Source organism: Papio anubis, chromosome 12, assembly GCF_008728515.1.
Source record: "Papio anubis isolate 15944 chromosome 12, Panubis1.0, whole genome shotgun sequence".
Taxonomy (NCBI): Eukaryota; Metazoa; Chordata; class Mammalia; order Primates; family Cercopithecidae; genus Papio; species Papio anubis.
Genome location: NC_044987.1, coordinates 99,506,366 through 99,531,509, shown reverse-complemented (window position 1 = coordinate 99,531,509; position 25,144 = coordinate 99,506,366). Strand labels below are relative to the sequence as shown.

The following is a 25,144-nucleotide window of genomic DNA, read 5'->3' as shown; positions in this document are numbered from 1 at the left end:
CTACAGGAAAGGGATGCAAAAAAAAAGTACTAACCAGTATTTGAACTGTACATGACCCATTGGTGAACTTCTCATGTTTTTGGCCATGTGAAAAAAAGAAAAATCAGAATTTCATATGCATTATGGGGTCTTGTTTTGCTTTATTTTAGCCCTAGTTTTTGTATGCTGGAAAATAGCATATAAAGTAGAAATAACCATGTGCTTGAGCAGGATGGGAAGGGGGATAAAGAAGACAGTTACTTAGGCAAATTAGAATATACTAGAGCAATGGAAAATATAGGTAATTTTAATGAAACTGTTTCTCAATTAAAAGTTCTAGCTATTCATTTCAGAACACCATAAGGAAGAATGATAAAAACCATACACCCACACAATCTTTAGATTTTTACTCTCTTGGAACCACATATGCCAAATTTCCAAGTAAATGTCAGTTTCCTTTTTATTCAACATATTAAAATCATCTTTAAATACTATAATTGTCCTAAAACACGAAGTTACTCCTCACTATTGCTCCTTGGAGAAAATTCACAAAATAAAGGAGAGAAGAAATTCATATTATTACAATTGATAAGGTCTTTTCAACTGCCCAGCTGTTCACCTAAAACATGTTCAATACTAAAAGCAGTACTTTATGATTAACAAAAATTTCCTGTCACAAACCATGTCTAATCACTGGTGACCTTGTTTATACTGGGACCTGTGATAAAAAGGGCTTCCATATACTGTGTTCAACCAGGACAATTAAAATTATATTGCCTGCCTACTTTATGTAAAGTACTGCTCAAGGCATTGGGTAGAAAAGAGAACAATGCAGTCCATATACCTGCTTCCCTAGATTTATATTCTGAAATAGTACAAATTTTAAATCTCTTTAATTCATACAACACCCCTGTGAAGTTAGTTGGTTGATTTTTTTGCCCATTTGAGAAATTAAATAACAGGCTTATATACATTAAGCACCTTGACTAACAGATACGGAGTTCGGGGTTTTTTTATTCTATAATCCATGTTATTTTTATTATATTGTGGAAAGACAAAGTGTTCTTTATTTTTGGACAACTACTATAGACTGTCCAAAGAAAAGATAGCATACCTGACTACAAACTTGTTTCCTGGGTACAAAGAATTTGCTGATGGCAAAGTGGTATCTATTAATCCTGAGACAATCTAAAGTCTCCAATTCCTGCAGAGTTAGATAATATGTTCCTGGGAGAAATCTAGAGTGCCAAAACACTACCTGTCACATTTGGGCTGTAAAGTCTACCTTAATAAAGAGGAGGAAAAGGTGTGAAAACACCCTTTGGTCCTTTGTAACTGGTTACTCATCTTGAAACAGGAAACAGGAAAAGGATGAACGCAGACACAAAGCAAACAGCATTCATCTATGGCTTTCTGGAGGCTTCTAAGTGATGGGATGAGTCATCTCTGCTATACTGTAAATTTCTAACAACAGGAGTCTCCTTCTCTTTTTATAGTCTAGTGACCAGAAACAGAACGAAGCCTTTTCCTACCAGACTCCCCCAAATCTTATTTTTAATGAAGATAACTCTGAATAGATGAGATTCATGTACAGTTTATTCAGAAATGTTGGAGTAAGTTTAGGTAATATTAACAAATTCCCTGCTGTCATTTTCATTTTTAAAAAAATTACTTTCGAAATGATTTCTTCATGAGAATATTACCAAAAGAAGTTTTCTGAGGAATGAGATTAGTATGAGTGTACAAGATAGTCCTCATATTCATTTCAATGCTGAATTACCATTTTGGTCATATAGATTGCTGCTTTTAGAGCACATCAGATTAAAACTTATTTAAAACTTCTGTCCTCTGGAAATCAGTAGCATGTATTCAACAGAACTTTATTTAGTCCTTTGAAATATCCTACAAAAGAGGAAAGACTTCTGTAGTCAATTAAGTTTGATAAATACTCCAAATATTATTTTAACTCGTGGAGAGTCATATACATAAAAGCATGCTAAATTATCTGAACTGCCCCACAGAAGTTGGATCCAACTAATTTTATTTAGTTCAATGACTCCAAAACATATCTTACTACAAAACCCTTTTTCACATTGAACTTATTTACTACCTTTAGAACCTGTTCTTTGGAGATATAATTTCAATTGCTATGATACAAGTCAAGCTGTTTCCAAACAGCCGCATCTTCATATGAACAATATAGTCAAGAGTTGTACTAGTTCCATGTAAAAAAAAATGTAAAAGCATTTTAGAAAGTATCAATCACAGAAATTAAAAATAGATGTGATAGGGTTTAAGTTTAGAAAATCTAAAACAAGATTTCCACAGTTTGATGAATTATCTCCAGCTTTAGAAAGGTAAGAGTTGTAGGGCATATCTAGGGAACCACCTGTAATTATGAATGGATTTAAGAATGATGGTGTCTGCATGTTCTCACTTATAAGTGGGACCTAAATGATGAGAACACATGAACATAGAAGGGAACAACACACACTGGGGCCTATCAGAGGGTGGAGAAACGGAAAAGTGAGAGGACAGGAAAAATAACCAATGGGCACTAGGCTTAATACCTGGGTGATGAAATAATCTGTACAACAAACCCCTATGACACAAGTTTACCTATGTAACACACGTGCACAAGTGCCCCTGAATTTAAAACAAACGTTAAAAAGAATGATGGTGTCAAACTCAAGTGCTTCTGGGAGAGGAGTAAACAGATTATTTCAGATTATAACCTATTTTAAACTGTTGTCCTTATTTAAAACCTTTGTCCATTTATCATAAAACAACGCTTGCAGATTATTGACTTTATGGTGTATTTATGATCCATTGTTTTGTGACAAATGGACAAAGGTTCTAGGGAGCAAAAACACAGACTTAAGAAGACTTAAACTGCCATTGTGTTGTTTTCAAAGCTACTGTAATAGCTCCATAAATGATATCTCAGCTTTCAATCATTTCCTAACTCACCCTCTGCACAGGAGCTAGAGTGATTATTTAAAAATGTAAATTACATTGCATGATTTCCTTTCTGAAAATCTTCCAATCAGATCCACAATTTTTACCCTCATCTGTAAAGCCTTACTGGTCTGTCCTCTGATTCCCTCTGAACACATTTTTTACTCAGTTCCAGCCGATGCTGATTTTCTCACGAAGCTGTGAAAATTCCAAGCAATTTCCCACATCAGGGTTTTGCTCTCCTGATTGCTTTTGTCTGGAGTGCTTTTTCTATAGCTGTACATGCGTTTCTTTACATATCTCGCTTCAGATGTGCGTATCATGGTGAGGACGTCCCTGACCACTCTCCTCCACTCCCTTTCCCTGATTCACTCTTTTTTTTTTTTTTTTTTTTTTTGAGATGGAGTCTGACTCTGTCGCCCAGGCTGGAGTGCAGTGGTGAGATCTCGGCTCACTGCTGCAAGCTCCGCCTCCCGGGTTCACGCCATTCTCCTGCTTCAGCCTCCCCAGTAGCTGGGACTACAGGCGCCGCCACCACGCCCAGCTAATTTTTTTGTATTTTTAGTAGAGACGGGGTTTTACTGTTTAGCCAGGATGGTCTCGATCTCCTGACCTCGTGATCCGCCCGTCTCGGCCTCCCAAAATGCTGGGATTACAGGTGTGAGCCACCGCACTCGGCCCGATTCGCTCTTCTGCATTGCACTTAGCACTAGCTGATATTATACTTCAGATTTATGTGTCTACTTACTCTCTCCACATTAACTGAAGTGATACTAAATGCTGTGAGACATAAGCCTTGAAGTTTTAACAGCATAGTACAATAGAGGATAGTTTTTTCCCAGTTGTATGAATCTGAATGTTGGTGGCAGCAGCAAGATGAGGCTGGGGATCTGCTCCATACAGTCATTCAGGAATAAAGACTGACTTCTGTAAGCCTGTGGCATTCAAGTTTGTCCAGGCGTCTTCATATAGCAAGCAGGCAAGGGAAGAGAGAAGAATCAATGGTATGTGGGAAACATGTATTAGCCAGGCCCAAAATAGTGCACATCACTTCCTTTCACACTCCTTTGGCCACAACTCAGTCCTATGGACACACATTACCATAGAAAAAAACTGGGATATGTAGTTCAGCAGTCTGTCAAGAAAAAGCAGAAAGGTTTGGTGAATAGCTACCTATGTTCTGTCACAGTTACTCAGGTTAGAAGGTAGATTTCACGCAGGCAGGGATTTTGTTTCGGCTGCTATTATATCGCCATCATCTAGGACAATGTCTGGCAAGTAGTACTCTACTAAAAACTATATATTCAACTTAAAAAATAAGTATAAAGACCTCATACAATGCTTAGTATGTATCAGACACTGGTCTGTGTGCTTGACACGGAGCGCTCTTCAAAATGACCCTATGTGGTGGAGGCTATTAGTGTCTACATTTTACAGATGAAGTTCATGAGGCAAAGAGATGAAAAACATTCCTGAAGTCATAGAGCTAGTAAAAGTTGGAGTATAGACTTGAATCCAGTTTATCTGGATCCAGAACTCATGTACTTAGCTGCATTACACAGTACTACTCTAGACATGGACTGAATGAGTAATTACATAAACAGGAAATTTCAAAAAGTTAGACGAATCCATTCTCTTCAAGATATGCACCGTTATAAAAAGTTAAGTCTTCCATGATGTAGGTATAATCAGAAGCAGAAGAGTGTCATACAATGACAGTGAAAAAGAAATTCACCTGGGTGAACATTTGAATTTGGCACATCTAACAATTGTCATAACTACATTTCTAAGATTTTCTGCTTCTCCATCCTAATCATATAATACATTTTTCATGCTCTAGCAAAGTAAATACAATTAGAATCCCTTCCAGTTTTATTAAATGTCTTAATTCTTTATTTTCTATTGTTTTGGCTATTTCATTTGGAAGGATGCTTGAAAAGCCCTTTAATAAGAAAGTTCACCTTCTGTCTTACATCTCAATAAGAGAGGACTTAGGTGTAGGATTTATAGACTGAAGAAGAAATGTTAAGCCTAAATTCTAATTCAGAAATATATTTTTTGATATGTCTTTAAATGTCATCTACAAAACCCACCTCTTTCTTGATATAATAAAAATATGTATAAATTAAACAATATAGCACAGACACACGTTGCATTCTGACTTTTGTGTACAGGGTCATGGTTTCTGCACCGAAAAGAATGTAACACAGGAAATAAGAGCAATTATGAGATGCTACAATGTATTAAAATGTTTTAATTTATAAAAGCCTTTGTTTTTTGTTTGTACATTTAAAAAATAGTGTCAAGCCTATTATTTATGAGTGAAAAGTCTATAGTTGCTTAGTTACTTTAAAAGTTATAAATACGTGGGATTTTGTGACTCAACCAGATATTGGTTGACTAACCGAGCAAAAGTTTCCAATGAGTATTGATAATGATCAGATGAATGGGTTTAGTGATTTCTACTGATTTTCAGTGGCCAGATCACTATTATCCTATATGGTTTTGTTCCTGCTTTGTTGCTGCTGCTGCTTTTAGGTAGCCCAGGAGGGAGGGAAGAAGGAAAGATAAAAGGGAGAGAAGAAAGAAATAAAGTAAAAATTTGAGATAAGTACTCTGAATTGTGTTAATCCTTTTTTCTCATGCCTTGCTCTCTGCTGACTGGCTGGATGGCTTGCATATTTATGTATGCATATGCATATATATGTACATATTTAAGTATTATAGATTTATCTGGTGACTTCAGTACTCTGCCAGAAGTATTATGTGTTAATTAATGTGCTTATAATTGCTTGAATATTGCAAGTAACCACAAAACAATTATGAGTATACACACCCAACGAGATAGAATGTAGACAGCAAAATAAAATATAATTACCTTCTTTCCCTACTCACACTTGGTGGTGTATTACTGTGAAATAGTGAAGTAGACTGCTCTTAAAATCTTTTATTATGTCCTCAAAACTTATTTTCTCAATCTTCTCAAACTCTAGCCTACTGGCCTTATGGATAATAATACCCATTGGCTTACTTTGTGTGTGTGTGTGTGTGTGTGTGTGTGTGTGATCTTCTGAAACCATTATTAAAAGCTTTACTAAAATGTTTCAATTGTGTCCTTGCTAAGCAAATGTTCCCAGTAACCACAAACTTAATATTTAGAAATCATTTGGCAGTCTTAAGACCTTTGAAAACATTATAGGTGCCCTTAAATATAAAATGTAACAGGATCCCCATCAGCATCCTCTGTGTACATACTAAAACACAGCAAGGAAAAATACCAGGTTAGGTTTTCCCATCTGAAGCACCAAGGACTGCAGAATTGTATCCACTAAGAACGTTTTTGTTGTTGTTGTTTGTGTAAGCCATCCAGCCAGTCAGCAGACAGTGATGTATGATAAAGCCTTAAGATAATTGGGGGTATCTAACTAAGATTTTTACTTTGTTTCTTATCTTCTCTTCCTTTCCTCCTTTTTTCCTTCCTCCCTATCACTCTCTTCTACACAACAATACCAGCAATAAAAATGTATCAGATAACAGTGACCTGACCACTGGAAATGAATTGAAGTCACTCATCTGATCATTATCAATACTTATTGGAAACTGTTCCTCTGTTAAGAGTCACACAATCCCACGTATTTATAATGTCTTTTTTTTTTTTTTTTTTTTTTTTTGAGACAAAGTCTCGCTCTTGTCCCCCAGGCTGGAATGCAATGGCACAATCTCAGCTCACTGCAACCTCCACCTCCCAGGTTCAAGAGATTCTCCTGCCTCAGCCCCCTGAGTAGCTGGGATTACAGGCACCTGCTACCATGCCTGGCTGGTTTTGGTATTTTCAGTAGAGACGGGGTTTCACCATGTTGACCCGGCTGGTCTCGAACACCTGACCTCAGGTGATCCTCCCACTTCGGCCTCCTAAAGTGCTAGGATTACAGGTGTGAGCCACCATGCCAGGTCATATTTACAATTTTAAAAATAACTCGACAACTGCAATTTTTCACTCATAAATAATATGCTTAATATTACTTTAAAATGTACAAACAAAAAATCCAAGGCTTTTCTACATTAAAAACTTGTATATGTTGTAGCATCTCACAAATATGTGTATGTATAATTAAATAATATGAATGAATATATAAAGATGATTAATCAGAATAATTCCACATACCCACTAATAAAACTGAACTTAAGGAGTAAGGATTCCCTTATATATTGTTTGATTATAGCAAGAGGAGGAGTTCATAAAAAAATTGAAAGTGAGATATTTTTGGTGGCCTTCACTCTCTATGCTATTCTTGTTTTAATATCCAGAACACCTCATTTATTCAGATTCTTTCAGACACTTGCATGGGTCATAAGTGTACCTACTCAGTCGTCCATTAATTCACTAAATGTCTATGTGTGATAAACATGGTCCCTGCGTTTAAATAACTTACTGTTTCAGAGAGAGAGAGAAATAAATGTTAATGATATGGCTTGACAACTGGTTTAGTGAAGATATATGCAGATGCTATAATGAGAACAGAAGATGAAGGAAACTCTATTTTGCCTAACAGATATAAGAAATAGATAACGTAGCTAAAAGTTGTAGAACAACTAGAAAGTATTGACATGGACAAGGCAGAATGCTCCAATCCATGAACAATTATGTAAAAGAAGATGATGTGTTCAGAGAGTTAACTGTGCTTTAGCTTCATTAGCTTGGAAAGTGGAAAGAATAAAATACAGGGAGTTAAAGTCCAGGAAAGGAAGAATACTTTTAAAATAAAGATTAGATACCTTAATTTACACAAGTGTTGATGATAAAAAGATGTAACGTTGCTTGTCGTGAGTTGAATTGTGTTTTCAAAAAACATATGTTAAAGTTCTAACCCCTGGTAGTTATAAATGTGTCCTTATTTGAAAATAGAGTCTTTGCAGATACGATCAGGTTAAAATGAGATTAGGATTTAGGTGGGCCCTAACTCCAATGACTGGTGTCTTGATAAAATGAACTAAAATAAAAATTAGACATACAGGAAGACACACATAGAGAGAAGAAGGCCATATGGAGATGGAGGCAGAAATTGAAGTTAAAGTGCCACAAACCAAGGGACGCTTGGAGTTACTAAAAGCAAGAAGAGACAAGGAAAGATTCCCCCATAGAGCCTTCAGAGAGATTGTGGCCTGGCCATATTTTACTTTTGGGCTTCTGACCTCCAGGAACTGTAAGAGAATAAATTGCTGCTGTTTTAAGCCACCTCATTTGTGACACTTTGTTATGGCCACCCTAGGAAACTAATATACTGCTAAAGTGCATTCAATTTTTAAAGGTCACAAAATATAGAAAAAGCTTCATCACAGAAATTGCTTCTCAAGTGTTAATTTACATGTTATGGCACTTGGGTCAATGCTGTTAATCTTACCTGTATTCACTAGGGTTCTCCAGAGAAGCTGAACCAACAGAATATATAAAAATGAACATGTACGCAGGATTTATTAATATTATGGGAATTGTCTTATGTAATTATGGAAACTATGAAGTCCCACAATATGCTTCCTGCAAGCTGGATAACCTGGAAAGCTGGTGGCATAACTCAGTCCCAGTCTGAAGAATGGCAGGGTTTGGGGCTACTGGTGTTAAGTCTCAGCGTTCGAAGATCCATGAACCAGAAGTTCTGATACCTGATGGCAGGAGAAGACGCATGTCTCAGCTCAAGAAGAGAGACAGAATTCAACCTTCTTCCACCTTGTGGTTCTATTAGGCCATTCAACCAGTTGGATGATGCCTGCCCACTCTGGAGACGGGAGGTTTCTTTGCTCAGTCTACTCATTCAAATGTTAATCACTTTCTGTGCCTTGCTTATTTTACCTACTGTAATATCCTCCACGCCCATCCGTGTTTCAGTCAATGACAGTATTTCATTCTTTTTTATAGATAAATAGTATTTCATTGTGTATATATGCCACATTTTCTTCATTCATTCATCTATTGATGGACATGTAGGTTGATTTTATATCTTGGCTATTGTAAATAGTGTTGCAAGAAACATGGGAATGCAGATACATCTTTGACATACTGATTTTCTTTCCTTTGGATGTATACCAAGTAGTGGGATTGCTAGACCATATGGTAGTTCTATTTTTAGCTTTTGGAGAAACCTCCATACTGTTTTCCATAATGGCTATACTAATTAACATTCCCACCAACAGTGTATAAGAATTCCCTTTTCTCCATGTCCTCACCAACATTTGCTATTTTTTTTTTTTTTTGTCTTTTTGATAATTGTCACTCTAACTGGGGTGAGACATAGTAAGTACTACATGGTCTCACTTATATATGAAAGCTAAAAAAGTTGATCCTGTAGCAGTAGAGAGTAGAATAGTGGTTCCTAGAGTCTGGGTAGGGGATGGGGAAGGGAAGAATAGTGAAAAATTGGTTAACGGATACAAAATTACAAGATAGGAGAAATGAGTTCTAGTGCTCTATAACAGTATAGTTAACAGTAATTTATTTTATATTTTCAAATAGCTAGAAGACAGGTGATACAGTTTGGCTGTGTCCCAACCCAAATCTTATCTTGAATTGTAGTTCCCATAATCCCCACATCATGGGAGGGACCTGGTAGAAGGTAATTGAATCATGGAGTTGGTTACCTCCATGTTGTTCTCATGATAGTGAGTAAGTTCTCATGAGATCTGATGGTTTTATAAGGGGCTTTTCCTCCTTTGCTCAGCTCATTCTGTCTCCTGCCACCCTGTGAAGAGGTGCCTTCCACCATGATAGTAAGTTTCCTCAGTCCTCCCCAGCCATGCAGAACAGTGAGTCAATTAAACCTCTTTCCTTTATAAATTACCCAGTCTTGGGTATTTCTTCATAGCACCATGAGAACAGACTAATACAAGATTCTGAATGTTTCCAACATAAAGAAATAATCAGTGTTCAAGGTTGTAGATATGGTAATTACCCTTATTTGATCATTCCACATTGTATACATGCATCAAAATATCACTCTGTACCCCATAAATATGTTCAATTATTATATGTTAATTAAAAATAATATTTTTATAAGTGAGATAGCTACATTTTTAATGCTAACTTTCCCCAGAAACACCCTCACAGACACACCCAGAAATAATGTTTTACCAGCTATCTGTGTATCATTTAACCTGGTCAAGTTGACAGATAAAATGAGCATCACACCACCTCAAATTCTACTATGTAAGTAAGTGCAATTTATATAGATTCATAATTTGACTACCTCTTCTTCATTAATTTAACACCCAACTGGTATGACTCATTGGATTCTGAGAATGGCACTATACCTAGTTAGAAAGTAACTACCAGCCGGGCGTGGTGGCTTACCCCTGTAATCCCAGCACTTTGGGAGGCCGAGGCCGGTGAATCACGAGCCCAGGAGATTGAGACCATCCTGGCTAACACAGTGAAACCCCATCTCTACTAAAAATGCAAAACATTAGCCGGATGTGGTGGCACGTGCCTGTAGTCCCAGCTACTTGAGAGGCTGAGGCAGGAGGATTGCTTGAACCCGGGAGGCGGAGGTTGTAGCAAGCCAAGACTGCACCACTGCACTCCAGCCTGGGCAACAGATTGAGACTCCGTCAAAAAAAAAAAAAAAAAAAAGAAGAAAAGAAAGAAAAAGGAAATAACTACCAAGCGGTTGTGCAGTCAATACTTGAATACCTCAAATGATTATAAACTGATTACCTTCAACGACAGTCTATTCTACTCTTGGATAGTTTTGACAGGTAGGATTTTTTTATGTTGAGCCGAAATTGCATTTCCTGTTTCCTGTCATCCCTACCTTTGTTTCCTGTGCTATACCATGAGGTACACAAAAGAGTTTGAATCATAGTTTACCAGAATAACCCAAAAACCCTGATTCCTGCCCAGTCCTCTCAAAGTCTGTTTGCTTTCTACAGACTCAACACCCTCACATCCTTCCAGCATGACTCATGTGGCATGGTTTCAGTTTACTGCACTGTTTCCCTTGCTCCCCTCAACTTGTTTACATTAGCTATGTGCACTAGCATTTCAGCTACACGTCGTTTTGCTCCTAGTCATCAGAGTGTTGGGTTCTGTTCTCCTGTGACATCACTGCATGACTAGCTTGCCCAAGTAAAACAAGGTTTAATTAAATCTTAATGTTGCACCCAGCTCTTTACGGAACTAACTGTTATTTTCACTTCCTTGTGCTATTAGCAGAATACATAATGAGAGTATATGGAGCACAGAATCAACCCCACTTATAACGAGTAGCATTTTGTCACTCACTCATGGTCTATTTGCACTAAGCTTACTTTTCGGCTCATCACAGGTCTCAATTTTCCCCCACAGACAGATAAACTTTTATTTGTGGTAGTATTTGTTCTTTTTGAGTTACTAAGGTGCCATCATAAAAACATTAAAATATATTAATATGTCTTTGAAAAGAAGCTATTTAATCTATTTAGTGCAGATAGTTTTAGGAATTACCTGCCTCATGCTGCTATTATCCGATTACCTTTTTCACATTTATGAATTGTCTAAATGGAAACCACTAGTCTCTGAGCCCTCCAAATGCAAATAACCCATAAAATATTCTGTATTTAAACTGATAATCACTTATCTTTCATTTTTAAATTATGACAGAAGTGATTATCAAAGTTATTCTCTGGGGGAAAATTACAAAGTGATACCACCCAAGTACTTGTGAGATTACTAATTTTTTAACCAGCTCACAAAATCCTCAGGAAATGTACAACACCTCAATTATTAAATATTAATCCAGAAAGACTTATTCCAGTGGTTGACTATTCTTGCCTGCCTTAGAGAAGTCCCAGAAGTAGTATGATGACGTGGATTAAAATATGCATGCAATTTGTCAACAACTTTAGTTGTCTCCAATAGCTAAAGGCAAATATGAAAAAAATCACACAATGTGTGGCAGTATTATACTGTACCGTTGAACTGATAATGATATGAATATGTTCTTTTAGGCAATTCATCTCTTAATTTCTTTTTACTTCAGGTGATAGTAATGATGTGGTCTCTTTATTTTGAAATAAAAACCAGAGAACCTAGCAGGCTTCCTAGACACCAGACTTGTAATTCTCATGTTAAAATAAATAAGGATAAAGTGACTACATAGATTTAACTCCACTTTAGATAAAAATATTGTGGCACAGAATACTGAACTATCTTTCCAACCCTTCACAGGCCATGGAAGAGTGGAATATCAAGTTTGGGTATAAATGTTCTCATTTTAGTTCTTACTATGCAAAGCAAATTCTTTTAAAATATGTATAAAAATATTTCACTTTTAGTAATGTCTGTCTACAAACCCTGTCACTGTCTGTGTTACATATTTGTTAACATGTATAAAGATCATGACATTTTTACATAATGATTAATTCCTTTCGTTAAAAAATTTCAAGCAAATTCACAATTAGAATTTGGAAGCATAAGTGAAAATTTTTTCTTGATATTCTAAAGGATGAAAGTTTTTATTGGTCAACATAAAAGTAATTAACTTTATTGTTTTGGTTACTAAATTTTGCTGTAGTTCTAGAGTCAATGTAGAGTGTAGTGAAATCAGTTTTATGAATTCTGCTTGAGATACTTTTTGTTGGTGTTTAATAGACTAAAAATTTAGAAAATGTAGAGGCAGAAGAGAAGTTACAAAAGACTCATCACCAACACCTGGCCCAGTGCATAGCTAATTCAGAGTAAATGTTTATTAAGGAATGGCTGACTGATAGACTGACAGATGGATTGACTGACTGACTAAATCAGTGACTATGAAAACATATTCATACACTGAACTCAAATCCAAGATTATTTTGAAGCTCCATAGCTTTTGATGAATATCGCTTCTCAGCCTTTTGGCTAAGAACAAGTGTAATTAATACCAACTTCTTTCTGATAACAGATAATAATAGAGGCCCTTTTCTTGGTCATTCATTTTCTACAAGGGAACAGTAAGGCTCAATGAATTTGAAATAAATATGAAACACTGAGATTTCCCATTTAGATCTTCCTATTTATTTATGAAAAAAAAAAAAAAAAGCCTCTCTATGTAAGCAAGGCATCTCACGTGACTCCAAAGGGCATGCATTCTCCAAAAGTAGCCTCTGTTGAAAGTCCTGTCATTGGAAATGGCAGATTTCTGCATGGCTCCTCATAGAAGTCAACAGGAGACTTACATTTCTTTCTCTGTCATTGAGAGAGGCTCCTATTAGCGATAAGGATGCACCTCAACTCTCAGGCATAGACCACCTCAACTAACCACATTCAGCATTAAAATTTCCCAACAGCAGTCCTACACTTGAATCTTTTCTTGTGGTATTTTTTACTTCTAATCCACAAGCAAATCCTATTAAGATTTCTTCCAAAACATATTTCAAAACCGATCTACATTTCTGTGTCCATTTCCACGGCTATGTTTGAAACCTTTATCACTCTTTCCCAGATTTCTGAAATATTCCTGAACTTTCCTCTCTGCACTCAATCTTACCTTTACAGTCCATTTTCTACACACTGGTTATTATCATCTTTAAAAAACTCATATCAATGGCTCTCTCCACTTATATCTTAGAAGATTTCATTGCAATGAGAATGAAATCCAGCAATGCTGTCAGGAGCTGCAAGTTCCTGCATTGTTTGGTTTCTGTCTAGCTCTCTAATTTCAATTTCTAGCAATGTCTTTATCATACTCCAGAAGCAATGGTTTTTTGTTTGTCCTTGGACAGGCTAAGTATTGCAAACTGATCTAAGCTTCTTTGGCCCTGCACAACACACAGCAATAGTTTTTTGTTGTTGTTGTTTGTTTTTGTTTTTTGTTGTTGTTGTTGTTGTTTTGAGACTGAGTCTTGCCTGGAGTGCAGTGGCATGATCTTGGCTCACTACAACCTCCACCTCCTGGGTTCAAGCAATTCTCTGCCTCAGTCTCCTCAGTAGCTGGGATTACAGGTACCTGCCACCATGCCCAGCTAATTTTTGTATTTTTAGTAGAGACGGGGTTTCACCATCTTGTCCAGGCTGGTCTTGAACTTCTGACGTAGTGATCCACCCACCTCAACCTCCCAAAGTGCTGGGATTACAAGCCTGAGCCACTGCGCCCGGCCAGACTTATTTTTGGTAAATAATAATCGCAAAGAAGCCTGAGCCCATAGTGTTAGCTATGCCTCAGTACTTAATTTTGGTAAACACAAAGTTGTATTAGACAAACATGCTTTCAATAGTGAGCAAGCAAGCAACAGTTTTTATAATCTGTTCTAAGTGCAACAAAATTCCACCTTTTTTTTTTTCTTTTTTTTTTTTTTAGGTTTTCAAAATGCCACCTTTCAGCAGACAGCATTCCAACCTTATGGTTGGATCAGTCAGTGTTCTTCTCACCCATGGCTAGACAGAGAACCAGTTACAGATCAAAGCTTTGGGTGTCATCCCTAACTTAAAGATACATGCCTCTGGCCTCACTAGATTCTTAAAGGGTCTTAATCTGATTGTGAGTAGTATCTCAAATATGTTTGTCAATCCATATATGTTGAACACCATTAATTTCTATCATCCCAATCATTGACACATTTATTTGCTGGAAAATGACAGTTTCTGATATTAGCTATGATCATTGGCTGCCTGGTGTTGATTAAAAATGAAAAAAATAAGTATTAGTAGCTATCTTTCAAACATGACTTTTTTATATAATCCTAGCAAATATGGTTTCTTTTTTTTTTTCTTTTGAGACAGGGCCTTGCTCTGTTGCCCAGGCTGCAGAGCAGTAGCACCATCAAAGCTTACTGCAGCCTCTATCTTCTGGGCTCTAACGACCCTCCCCGCTCAGCCTCCCAAGTAACTTGGACTATAGGCAGGTGCCACCAAACCTGGCTATTTTCCTTTTTTAAGTGATGGGGTCTCACTATATTGCCCAGGCTGATCTTGAACTCCTGGTTCAAGCTGCCCTCTTGCTTTGGCCTACCAAAGTGCTGAGGTTACAGGCATGAGATATCATGCCTGGCCTGGATTCTTAATTTAGATAAGTGACCCTTCCTTTCCTGGAGTCAAAGCAAAAGTAGCTGAAACTTACATAATAATACTGAAGTAGTTTCTAATAAGTTGAAGACATTTTAACATTAAGGTCACTTCAGAAATTTTGCACTGTTGTTGGCTTTGTTAGGAAATGGCGTGAATATGTTTCCTAAGGCTTTACCCATGTCTGGCTCTTTCTCGTTCTTCAGGTTTAAGCTCAAATTTCACCTTTCAACTAGTCCTTCCATTGCCGATCTATTTGTAGAAGAGAAATAATACTAATAAAGTAATAATGGTAACTATGACTATACTAATAGTAATTTTGAGCATTTCTATTTGCTAAGCACTGGGCTAATCTTTGTGTATTTATTTATTTATTTATTTATTTATTTATTTATTTATTTTTGAGACAGAATCTCGCTCTGTCGCCCAGGCTGGAGTGCAGTGGTGCAATCTCGGCTCACTGCAACCTCCGCCTCCCAGGTTCACGCCATTCTCCTGCCTCAGCCTCCTGAGTAGCTGGGACTACAGGCGCCCGCCACCATGCCCGGCTAATTTTTTGTATTTTTAGTAGAGACGGGGTTTCACCGTGTTCACCAGGATGGTCTCGATCTCCTGACCTCGTGATCCGCCCACCTTGGCCTCCCAAAGTGCTGGGATTACAGGCGTGAGCCACCGCGCCCAGCCTATCTTTGTGTATTTATTAACTGATTTAGTCCTCAAAATAAGACTATGAAGTGGAATAGTTAGCTTCAATTTATAGCAGAGGAACCTGAGGCACAAGATCTTGCCAACACAGCATAATAGAGAAATAGCAGAGCTGGGATTTGAATCCCCAATCCAAAGCTTATGCTCTTCAGTTAAGCAGCCCTGTCTGACTCCATCCTAGTCATTATCACATCACCCTGTTTATTTCTCAATAATTTTTACCCTAATCTGTAAATATTTGTATTTGCTTAATTGTTCTGTCTCATTTATCAAGAAATGTTTCTCAAGAATTGTTCTTTCTCATGCTTTCAAGAAAATATAGATATCTTGAGAGCTGGGACCTTACCTAGCCTATTCGTTACTCTGTCACTGGATCTAATACTACCGCTGGTGCATAGTTAGTGCTCAGTTTATTGTTTTTCATAAGTGAGTGAGGGTGGTAGAACTCAGATACAGCACTGCTAATTCTAATTTTCATTGCCTATTTCATTTTGCCATAAGATTTAGAATTGCTAAGCTTCTATGACATTCTCCGCTACCTGTGTCTTGCATCTGATGTCATATGAATTCAAGTGTGGATTTACTAAGTCTTCTTTTGACATCTGACAAAAAACTCCTCACCTTTATGGAAAAAAACGACTCACCTTTCATCCATTCTCTGTGCTATTGCCAGAGCAATACTTTTAGAATCAAGCTTACTTAAAATCCATCAGAACTTCTGCATCTGCATAATTTTAAGGATCATGTTCAAACTCCTTATGACATATGACATAGCTCATTAATTGGTCTGCCTAATCATGGATGTCAATTTGTTACATTCACACTTCTATGTAAGCATGTGTACCTACACACTAAACACACATAAACTCACACACAATCACATACTTGCCACCTATCACACTAATCATTCTGAATTTCTTGTTCATTGAAGGGAAGATATCAGGCTCTTTTACGGGGTCTTCCCTCTGACTAGTGAGATCTTCTATACTTCCTTAATTAACTAATGCCTACTTGGTTTTAAAGCCTAATTTCTTCAGAAAGTTGTCCTTGATCCTCCTCAGTCTTATCTAGGTACCTCCAATAGCACCTAATACATACATTGTTTAATCCTAGAATATGTCATATTATTCTATAATTGTTTATATACATTACTACCTCATTCAATAGAGGGTGGGTTCCTTGAAGTAGGATCTGTGTTGCTTTTAGCACAGTGTTCTTTCCAGAATAGGTGCTCTAGAAATATTTGATGAAAAAATCCATAGGAGAAAAAAAGGAATAAGCTCTAATTCTAAAGCAACCCGAGACATGAGAATCATCTGTGGCAAACTGTCCTTCAGAGGTATGTTCACTTGCTAGCTGCATTTTATAACTTTAGTGGATAGGGCCAACATTATTCCCTGGTGATGTCAATACAGCCCCTTCATCAGTCTGAAAAATCCGCTGGCAATGAAAATACATGGAGTCTGGAAACTGTTTATGAAACGATGAAGGTGAGTCAATAGACTCTGTTCCAAGTTGGCAAGAAGAGATGTTGTCCTAAACATCTAAAGCGCCATAATTCACATTGAGCTGCTCATTAATTTAAATGTTAATGTAAATTTAAAACATGTTGTATTGATTTGGAACTATTTTTATATGAATATTGCATAACTGAGCTTCTAACAGCAGAGTCCAAATGGACATTCCTTCACATTAACTTATTATAATTAAGAGAACAAGTGACATTTCCCCTTTTTTGTCATGTAAAATCATTTGTTTTAGTTATAACATTTAGCTATGAGAAGCTATGAGAACTTCTGCCTTTGAGTGCAATTGCTTTAGGCTGTTCTGAGCAAAAGGATTCATTTCCAAGCCTATTATTTTAGGGTATTGAAAATTTAATTTCAAATATGTATAGAGATTTGTGTCTTTCCCATTTCATTGGTGAGTAAAATAAAGTTACCATGACAATCCTGGTTAATTTAGTATCTTTTGTTAGTACTTCAGTCATAATCTCTTTTTATTGAGATTTATATTTCCAAAGGAAAATACAATTTACAGAGGATATTCCATTATATTAGTCCCACAGAAAATAAATTATAATGATGGTGAGGATGCTGACAATACCTGGATATCTCTATATATGCTTACTCTGGGACAGACCCTGATGCAAAGTATCCTATAGAAATTTCTTCATTAAATCCCAAAGCAGCATAAAAGGGATGGACCTCTCACTATCCTGTTTCATAAATTAGGATAGTGACCCATAGAAAAGTTCTACAACCAGGAAGTGGGGCTGCTGACCTTAGGTTGGTCTGACTCCAAGGTCTTCTGTAACCTATGCTCCCTGAGTCTTAATGTGCACAATGTGATTGGCACATTGAAGCCTAGAGAAGTGAATTTCTTGGCCGGGCACAGTGGCTCACGCTTGTAATCCTTGCACTTTGGGAGACTGAGACAGGTGGATTACCTGAAGTCAGGAGTTTGAGACCAGCCTGGACAATACGGCAAAACCTCATCTCTACTAAAATTACAAAAATTAGCCAAGCATGGTGGCACATGCCTGTAATCCCAGTTACCCAGGAGGCTGAGGCAGGAGAATCCCTTGAACCCAGGAGGCGGAGTTTGCAGTGAGCTGAGATTGCCTCACTGCACTCCAGCCTGAGTGACAGAGTAAGACTCTGTCTCAAAAAAAAAAAAAAAAAAAGTGAATTTCTTTTTTAAAACATGCAATCGAAGAATCAGTGCTACCATTGAGAAGCTGGGTAGATGAATGAAATCCTAAAACCTGCTTTCTAGTTCATGGACATATTGTATCTTACTCCCTTCACCTGTGCAGTGTAATATTTAGTGAATCGATTGGTGAGTCCCTTCCAGCCCCACATTTAATGAAGCTGTATAATATGATTCACTTTGTTCTAACCAACAAACCCCCTGCCTTGTTCTCATCACAACCACCTGTTGTAGAACTTCTAATCTGATGCTATATCCCTGCCAGCAGCCCCACCACGCTCAGTTCTCTGTACTAAGAATCCTGATATGAACAAATTTATTTGAAACTTATTAAATACCAAGTAGAAAACTCAGAAGAAGGAGGAGGCATCATTTTGTCCCCCTGAACATACAATTGAAATGGAATGCAAAAATCAGATTCCTGAGAAATTAGACAAGGCATTCAGGTATGAAAAGATCAATATCAACTGATGCATTCAGAGGCTAAGATACAACAGGTCTGATAGAATCTGCTTCAATTGAATATGTGCGGGCCCAGAAGTAGCCATCAACTTCTGTAGTGCCAGGATACATAGCATAGTTCATAGTAAGAAAAAGTATAGGCTTGGGGATTAAACAGACTTGCCAGTTCTGCCACTTATCTCTTTCTGGGTTAAATAAACTAAGTTGTTTAACTGACTTGAACATCCTTACCTCTGTTTCTTAATCTGTAAAATGAGAATTATAATCCAAATTTTTATGGAGTAGTCATGAAGCTTAATTTGTAAAGTAATGTAGAGAGATTAGCCCAGTACATTAGAAGTATAATGCAAGCTTAGTTTCTTTTATTCTAATAATAGTAGCAAACAAATCTGATATGCCAGTTTTAAAATTATCTTTGCAAGTAGTAATTTCACCTATCACTCAACCCTTCAGTTTTAGGAAATGTATTGTTTTTGCAAGACAACAACATATGAACACTAATTAAATATGAATATTTCAACCAAAAATACCTTTTTCCTTGGAAGATATGTGAGGGGAAAATCATCATATCATGCTAAATTCTGTAAGCTATCTTACATATTTTTTGTAAGTGGTTTGCCCAGTCCCTTCAGAATTTCAACTTCTCCTTAACATCAGGATACCTGAAGGATGGACAACTGACCTACTGGTCATTAGGCTCCAAAGGGTTATTAATCTTCTGAGTTAAAAATAAAATTGTACTAAACTCCATCAGGTAGATAATTAATTTTTTTCAAGTAATACACGAATCTCAAATTCACTGACTACAACCACCTTAGTATCACTTACCTACAAATAACTCATGCTCGAGAGAGAGAAGTTAACAATTGGTTTATATAAGTGTATAAAAATTCAGGCTTTATTTAAGCATGAGAGTTTTGCTTCCACAAAATCTTCCTGATCTTCTACCCATATGAAAACATACCCTTAGAAGGAAAATTATCGTAGAATTTGAAAGATGGAAGGGTCCTTGGTGGCAATTTTGCACAAAGCTTTTTGTTTTACATGTGGAGCAGTTAAGACTCAGTAAGTTTTGGATTCTTGCCCAAAATTATCTGGCTAATTATGGCAGGGTTATGAATTGAATCCAGTTCTAATTCTCAATCCAATGTCTATATTTACTTATTTTCTGTGATGCTATATCAAACTGAGAAATTTGTAAATTACAGTGTATATTTTCTAGTTTTTTAATGTCAGTTTCAACTATTAGAGTTGAAATAAACTGATAATTATCTGTATTGTTTTTAGCTCATGGCCAGAGGGAAGAAGTAAGAGCAGGAAGTCTTTTAAATTTATGTACAATCAGCTATTTATAGATAAAAATCTTTTCCAGTGAAATTCATATGACATATTTCAATAAAATGCAATGAATATTAACAAAGAAATGAAAGACTAATAAATCTAGAGTTGGGTAAACTAAATCAAACAGATATATATGTATATATTTATATACATATTCGATATATCAATATATAAATATTCAATATATATTACATATTCAATATATAAATATATACATATTCAATATATAAATATATACATATACATATTTGCTATAGTTTACCCATGTCTTGATTTGTTAGTAATGTAACACACACGTGTGAAAGACATTCTGTGATTTTAAATTACTAAATTATATTGAGGGAATGTAACAGGCAGGGATGTCTAATACTAAGTTTGTTTTCACTTGTATAGCATGATTTTAAAATATGATATTTATGTTATCTTCCTCCAGGTTTAAAGAAGTATCTGCAGAAATCCAGAGCACTTATTAAACTTCTTTGAGTTTTCTCAGGAAGATCAATACCTGTTGGAGAAATTTTACTAAGGTAAGTTCAAAATACCACTAATCTATTCTTTAGGGGCTTCCATTCTAGCTGCTGTAGTTAAGAACAAAGTGAGGTTCACTAAGTCAAGAAAATAGACAAATAGAAAACCATGCATCGCTTTTATTAATGATGCAGTTAATACTTGGGGATAACATTTCAGTGAGTGTGACAAAAATGAAATTCCTAACATTTAACTACAGCATTATATAGATTTATCCATCTAGGCCCAAGAACCAGGCATCGCTTTTATTAATGATACAGTTAATATTTGGGGATAACATTTCAGTGAGTGTGGCAAAAATGAACTTCCTAACATTTAACTACAACATTAGATAGATTTACCCATCCAGGCCCAAGAAGTGCGTGGCAACTGCAGGCTCTCCCAATATGGCAGCCTGCCCTATGAAATTTCTAGTATGGAGTGGCAGACCTGAGTGTATCTTCTTTCAAGTAGCTCACTGTAAAGATGAAGGGGAAAAGAATGTGATTGACAAAAATCTTGCTTTGAAGTTCACCAATCAAATAAGCAATTCTACCGACCAAGAAGAAGGGAGAGAAAGGGGGATAAAGAGAGGCCAGAAGAGCTGCTATAATGGAGTTTCCTTCACATGGAAGAAAAAACATTGAAATGAGGAATGAGTATTTTTTTCTGTTACCATTGAAGGATCGGAGAGACCTACCTAAAAGGAAAAAGGCTCTTTAGAGGTTGCATCAGGATTTTCTTAACCTAGCAGCACACTAAGATAATTTCTCCTGGGTAATGGAGGAAGCCACAGGACTGAGATTCTCCCTGCTCTAAGAAATATTCTAGGCAAAATTTTTCCCACCTTCCTATGTGAAGTCAGATATTTTCAGAATGACAATAGACATGCTGTCTGTGCTATCACAGAGCAGATGACTGTATAGTAGACTACTACCACTTACGTTTTTACTTATTTTTAAACAAAATAAAAACCCATTACAGATAGTAATTTTCAATTTTTGAGGCATACCGTTAAGTTATTCTGTAAAGGGCAGGTGGAGGGAACAGTTTAGGTAGTAAAAGAGCTTAGTTAACTCCTCAGTGTACTTGTCTCAATGGGGATTTGAAACTCTAATTTAATAAACAACCTGTGTACATGGATTTATTTATTGGTAAAAATAAAACCAAGGAAATATAATGTATTAAAAATATAAAAAGGAATCGTAAGCTTGAAGAAAGTAAAATAATGGACTTGGTGCAAGACTATGAACCAAGCCAAGTATCTGTAGAAGGTAGCAGGATTGACTTGATATTCTCCATTAGATGCTGCCTCTATAATGAATGAACCCTGCTCCTTTCATATTTGTGTTTTATCATCTAAGATTGAAGGTCATTTCATTCCAAAAAAATGTTTGGTTTATTTTGATCATTTTATTTGTTCAAATTTTGATGATTTGTCCTTTTGACTAGACTGGAGCAGTAAAGGCAAAATAGTAATAATAATAATAACAATATTAATAATAAAAATAAATTAGACCATTGTGGCTTCTATAGAGAAAGAGCAAGCATCAGGATTGACTACACCACTGTAAATACATATTACAAGGAATAATTAAATACATATTATAAGGAATAATTAATAATTAAAAACAAAATAGGGTTACTATCTGGAAGGTAATATCTATACTTGATATTATTTGGCATAGATAAGTATAGCGATGTTTGGAAATTGTTTATTATCAATGTTCTCAGGTATGTCTTTCAAGAATATCAAAGGTCTACTAGACTGATCAATATTTTTAATTTGACACTCAAAACTTATACCTCTGGAAGCTAATATGTAAGCTTAAATGTATAAAGGCTCTGATCCTGCCTGTGTTCACTTTGAAAGGAAGAGACTACTCCTTGCTAGCAGGTTACTGCTGCTGTAGAGAATATAGACTTCTGCTCTCTAAAAGACGAGCCTGATTTCTGTCATCTTTCCCCTTACGAATGGAATGGGAACACTTTAGATTTAAAATAAGCTGCTCCCTACCTTTAAACAAACAAAAAAAGGTAGCATAGTGTTGTAACTTGGTAATGAGTGGCAAAAACCATATGTGAACTAATGAAACCATGAAGGAAGTAAAGTTAATCTAGTAATTGAGAAGATGATCTCAGGAAGGAACATGTAGGATGGACCAAGAGACATGCAGAGAGACGTTTCAGTATCTTGAAGAAAGACATAGAACGGCATGGGTTTCAGGAAGTATAATCACAAATGCCTACATTGAGGAACTTGCCTGCATGGCTACAATTGTCAGTGAAGTATGAATTCATGAAAAACAGGACAGATATGTAATTTATTGTCAGCTCTAGAATTTCAAGGTAGAGCATCCTTCTGCTAAGAATTCAGTCTGGATACTAAGTTATACTTAGATCCTGTGGAAAGTATAACCCATTATGCAAAGGGACATCTAACCCTAGAAAATTAAAATACTGTGCTGAAACAAGAATGAGGAATAATAAGGAAATGGAAAGACTAGGATTGCTGTGAATGAACCAAATCCAAGAATCCTTTGCAAAACAACAATATTTAAAAAAGGAATAAAGTGGTCCTAAGTCAGTAGGATGTCCTGCTCCTAAAAAATATATATATATATATATATACACAAACCCTAATTTAGGACCTTTACTGAAGACCCCAGAATTTCCCCAGATTAAGTTCAATAAAAGAGGTTTGCATCATTGAATTTTAGCAAACATTAGTTGAATAAATGATTAAATGATTAGATTAATTACGAATGTATGAGATTATTTTCCAAAATATACATTTGCTCATCTAATTTAGAATGAGTAAATCCTAGTTTTCTCCTTTTTCCCCATATTCCCACAGCCTTTATAACATTTTTATTACTATATTAGGGAACTAAATTTTTTAAAAACCAGGTAACTTAAGAGAAAGCTATGTAGATCCCCAATAGGTCTATCCTAAAAAGTTTATCTCAGAAGTTCAAGGCTATCTGGTTTCCTGGCACCCATAAATCACAGCTTAACCAAATCACATCATAGTGAAAGCATTCTAAGTTTAATTTTGCCTTGAGATTTATGAAGCTTCTAATGATATTTACATTCATGCATTTGATAAATAAATGCATAACAAATTCTATAGAATGTTTGGATATTCAGAGAAATTTTCCAAGAACCCTTTGTGAAAATTTATTAAACTCCTAGAGATCAGAAAATACAACCATTCATTTGATTAACTATCATAACTCTTCATTTTCTGTTGCCTGTAAGCATTGTCATGCAGATTTTTTGTCCTATCTGAATAGGGTTTGGCCATATCCCTACTGATGTTTACTTCTGTCTTCTTTTTGCTAGTAGAGGGACTGAGAATTATTGTCTTCCAAAAGGTCAGTAACTGATCAACTGGACAAAGCAACACATAGGAACAAGTAAAGTTTCAAATAGCCTTGTCAGGTTTCTGATTCATTCACAAAAAGTAGACATCTACATGAGTAAGTTGTGGTGGCTGTTACTTTATGATTGACATTTTTATTGAGCAACAAATAGAGTTCTACTTATTTCTGAAAACATATCTATAAATTGAATTTCCACAATGTCTATAATGAGTTACATAATTTCAAGTGAAACAACATTATTGCCTCCAATCTCAAAAGAACTGAAATAATCTTTGCTATTATTACATCTGTGGGAATTTTTTGATAAAAAATACATAGACTTTTTCCAGTTTGGGATGTCTCTGATATTTGGCTGTATTGGTAGTGGCTAAAATAGTTATTAGATCTAACTCATAGAGTTCTTGCTAATAGAACAAACATGCCCACATTCCCATGATTCAGTCCTGGTTAACAAATCTGTACACTGTAAATCTAATGTAGCCCTACTCAGGGAGATTGTAAGCTCTATGGGATGCCTCCTCATTGCTCTTTAAATTTAAAACCAAATTAAAACATCCTGTAGTGGTAAGAGTTTAGAGAAAGATCATTTTTATAAATTGCTGTTCAGAGTATAGTTTAATATAACTCTTTCAGAGACCTATATGGTATGTGATTCAAATGTCTTTAAAATGTGCCACTTCCTTTTCTAATATTGCAAATAATTCAGTGGATAAATGAAGACATATCTACAGGCATGATCATTAGAGTATTGTAAGCAGTTGCAATATATTGGAAACAACTTAAAAAACTAAAAATAGAGTGCGTCATAGTTTATTGATATAATGAAACACTATACAGTGTTTCACAATGCTGCTGCTGCTGCTCTGAATGTATAGCTATGGGAATATATTTATAATATTAATTTTAAATTTCTGATTACAAGAAATTATGTAAATGTGACATCAATAATTTTATATATTACATGTATCAGGAATGTATATGTGTAGAAAAATATCTAGATAATAGTATTATTTGGGGGTAACATTTCCTTGTTTTAAAGCAAGAAATAGACATGTAAGTACATAAACTAGGAGAATAAAATAAATTA

At 35.9% G+C, this 25,144-nt stretch overlaps 1 protein-coding gene across 12 annotated transcripts in view; it reads left to right on the top strand.

Annotated features, from left to right (window-relative positions):
- The window catches only part of LRRC4C (leucine rich repeat containing 4C), a 1,317,608-nt gene that overhangs the window by 1,091,944 nt on the left and 200,520 nt on the right, over positions 1 to 25,144 (top strand). For all 12 annotated transcript variants that reach the window (XM_017948475.3, XM_017948470.3, XM_021926805.2 and 9 more), the window contains one exon: positions 20,598 to 20,691. The gene's annotated coding sequence lies outside the window, so the exon portion shown is untranslated. The remainder of the gene's footprint in view (positions 1 to 20,597; positions 20,692 to 25,144) is intronic.